Consider the following 3,688-nt stretch of genomic DNA (forward strand, 5'->3'; position numbering starts at 1 on the left):
TAAGAGTGGGAATGTAGAGGCACATATAACACAAATATCAACTATCACCCAGGAGCCCCTATTATCATGTTACTCTTCTTCATTGCTGTCTTGCAAGGCGATAGAAGCCGATAACACCGACTGGCCATGGCAACTCAATCATACAAAGTAGACCTACATACAGTCACCAGAAAATGTAAGCTGCAATCTGATTGGTTGTTACTGAAAATTCTTTTTTTTATCTGTTCTAGATTCTTCTTCTCACACAGTTGGCTACAATATACCAAGGACAACCGAGTTGTGTATAACCGGTAATTATCTTCTAGCATGATAACCCTATTGTTCTAGTGGTTTTGGAATTGCTGTTTTTTTTTCTTTTTATTTCTCCTCCTAAAAAAGGAAGGGATAACAGTTCATTTGTAACCCCCATCTATGGATTATCTTTTTATACTTACAGTTATATTATCCTCTGGTCTCATTAGATGGCAGAACTAAATGTATATATATGTTATGTGTTGTTCAACAGAGATGATAACAACGAGGAAGTTGGGGAAGAACCCTCCTACTATGAGGCAGTTATGGATGAACCGGATGACATCCCTGTGTAAGTACAGAATCATCTCCAATGGGCCTATTGTATAAATACACCATATATCACATAACAGTGGCAGCACTATATTTATATATAATGTTTATGTATTGTTTATTAGCGATGAAGATGAGGAAGATCAATCTAATTATGCGTACCTTGACAATTCTGACATCGATCTGTAAGTACCGCATCTTCTACGATGGGCTTATTGTACACACCATATATGACACAACATTACACCTAGTTCATTGATAATGACTTCTATTATCCAGACTGACAGTAATATACAACATGGCGGTCCACTCTGGATATCACATAGCTGATGAGTCGGGTCGGTACACAGGACACATTCACGGGATGACTGGATAGGACTTATGTTGGTATATGGATTATTATTGCCGTTGGGTGGCGCTCTTGTGCTGCACATTACAAGACATGGCACCATTAGTTCAGTCATGGATATCCACACATTACAAGGGGAAGAATTTACTTAGAGTCTTTGGCCAGTTTTCTGTTGGGAAAAAATGCTAATTTTACAGCACACTGAATTGAAAAGTGATGTTTTATATTTTTACACCTCAATCACCACTTTTATAGAAAAAAAATCAGAAAAAGCAAAAAGAAATGGAATAACAGTTCATTAGTAACCCCCATCTATAGATTTTCTTTTTGTCCTTACAATTATATTATCCTCTGGTCTCATTAGATGGCAGAGCTAAATGTATATATATGTTATGTGTTGTTCCACAGAGACGATGACAATGAGGAAGATGATGTAGAATCCTCCGGCCACGAGACATCTGTGGATGAAGAATCTTCCAGCCACGAGACATCTGTGGATGAAGAATCTTCCAGCCACGAGACATCTGTGGATGAATCAGATAACATCCCAGTGTAAGTACAGAATCATCTCTAATGGGCTTATTGGGATACATGATGAGATGGATCTCATTGTAGGACCCCGCATCAGTGATTGTTATTACCCCAATATCTGGGCTCACCCCCCCTGGATATCCCCCGCACTCCCTCATCAGAAATCACACTTCAGAGACAAGGGGCGGGTGATGAAAGGGAAGTAATGCGTATAACCTCTCATACAAGCATTCCATCATCGGTTCATGGTATGCCATGGACGGCCACAGAATACAATGTTTTAGTTTTTGTTTTGGGACATTGGGTTTTATCATCTTGTACATTTTTTTCCAGCAGCAGAAGCAGCCGACCCCTCGGACGATGGGCCAGATTCACCAGGTAAATACAAATTCATTTATTCTTTATGTCTGATGGTATTTTTTCTGTGAGGTTCATGGAGGCAGTGAAGAAAAACTTCGGTTATGCTCACATTTGCATTGGGGATTTTGTTTTTTTGCTCTATTATTGGAACAGGAAAACAGAATCCTCAGCCAAACGGTTCCTTTTTATAATAGGACCGTAAGGCGGTGAGCTGACCCCATTGACTATAATGCGGTCTGTTCAGTTGCTGTCATCCGGCAGCGTTTTACCGGACATGCAGCATTTCTTTGTCCAGCGTTTCATGTGTGATCTGCGCCAGCGGCTCCGAACAGAAACTGGCACTGATGTGAACAAAGCTTTATAGCTTTATTCTCTGCCTACATTTGTCTATGTACACTATTAGAGGTAATGGTGATCCAATGGTTATTGGGTACCTGTATTCTGCTCAGTGTATACTACTGTATACAGGAGTTATATGTTGTGCAGGTATATGAACATATAATGACCAGTAGTGATAAGTGAACTTTTCAAAAGTTCACTGAATTTCAGCATAAAGTTTGGTTCATTCCAGATTAGTTTGACCTGAACTGGAACTTCACCAATACCCCTAAAACTAGTGTATAACCGTGGTGGAGGTGCAGCTGAGACAAACCGCCCGAGATTCGGGTTCACGCTAAACCGAACTTTTAGTGACATTTAACCCAAAACAGGGTTGGACAGTTTCAGTTCACTCATCACTAATGAGCAGATTTATGTTCAGTAGCTAAAAGCACAACTTACCAAGATAAGGATAAGTACATCTAGCCCATGTAGGGAAGGATAATGGGGGTCAAGCAGCCCCTAAACCCTCACATTGGTTTATTGTACTGCCTGGAGTTGAAGCTGCACTGCACTTCTGGCTTCAGCACCCACTAAACCTCCCCGACCCTCCATCCTCTGGTATGAAGCCTGTTCTCTAGTTACTACTGTTCCCATAAGACTTGTCTCCTCTCAGGAATGTCTCACACTTGTTTTCTTCTTTATTTAGAGCCATCCGAGGACTATTCTGCTGTTGCAAGCCAAGAACATTAGATGACAACGGCTAGAGCCTCTCCCTCCCCCATCCCCCCCTCCCCCTCCCCCATATCCTTCTCCTTTCCCCACTCCCATAACCCCCTCCCCATACCCATCAGATAATCACATTTGGGAGAGCATAATGTGGAATAAACTTTCAGACATTCATTCAACACTTGGCATCATTGGTTTGTGTTTCTTCCTTATTTAGATACTTCAGAAAAGTACTTTGCACAGTATGTTGGATGACCATAGATGATACTTTTCGTCTCACTAATTTTCCTCCTCCTCCCTCCCCCCCCTTCACCCACCGACATAACTCTCTCCACTCCACAATTCCCCTCCCATTCCCAAACATAAAAAAATGGACAAACTTGTACAGGACTCTCCACTGGTTTGGCGACATGAGTGCCCAAAGAAGGTGTGAACCAGACCCTTGGTCATGACCAGCTCCAGGTGTACATGGACTCTTGGTCAACAAAGTCAAAGTGTGCCCCTTTAGCAACTATAGACCCCACTCTGCCCTCTCAGTAACTTATTAGCCCAGCTGTACCACCTGAGTCACTAAGGCCCTATTGTCTTCTCCAAGTCATTTATAGACCCCGCTGTGCCTCGGCAATAAAATAAACTCACTCACTTCCATCATGTTCCCACGGCATCCTCTGTCCTCTGCCTTGGACTCTTATGGCCAAGATTGTGCGGTATGATATCATTATGCCCCTTGTGTGATGGAGAAGGCACCAGCATGAGCTGCACACGTTTTTGCATATGTAAAAGCTGCATGCACTAAAAACAGAGAATAGAACCCATGGGTTTCAATGGGTTAATTCC

General features: G+C 42.1%; 2 long non-coding RNA genes across 2 annotated transcripts; both read left to right on the forward strand.

The window, feature by feature from the left end:
- The first annotated feature begins 536 nt into the window (after nt 1-536).
- On the forward strand, nt 537-1,402 carry LOC136588683 (uncharacterized). Its single transcript, XR_010787598.1, has 3 exons — nt 537-583; nt 690-749; nt 1,322-1,402. It is a non-coding gene; the product is annotated as an uncharacterized lncRNA (long non-coding RNA).
- A 28-nt stretch (nt 1,403-1,430) lies between these two features.
- LOC136588684 (uncharacterized) lies at nt 1,431-2,917 on the forward strand. Its single transcript, XR_010787599.1, has 3 exons — nt 1,431-1,465; nt 1,781-1,822; nt 2,832-2,917. It is a non-coding gene; the product is annotated as an uncharacterized lncRNA (long non-coding RNA).
- The last annotated feature ends 771 nt before the right edge of the window (nt 2,918-3,688 follow it).

The sequence above is a fragment of the Eleutherodactylus coqui genome, chromosome 13, assembly GCF_035609145.1.
Source record: "Eleutherodactylus coqui strain aEleCoq1 chromosome 13, aEleCoq1.hap1, whole genome shotgun sequence".
NCBI classification, from domain to species: Eukaryota; Metazoa; Chordata; class Amphibia; order Anura; family Eleutherodactylidae; genus Eleutherodactylus; species Eleutherodactylus coqui.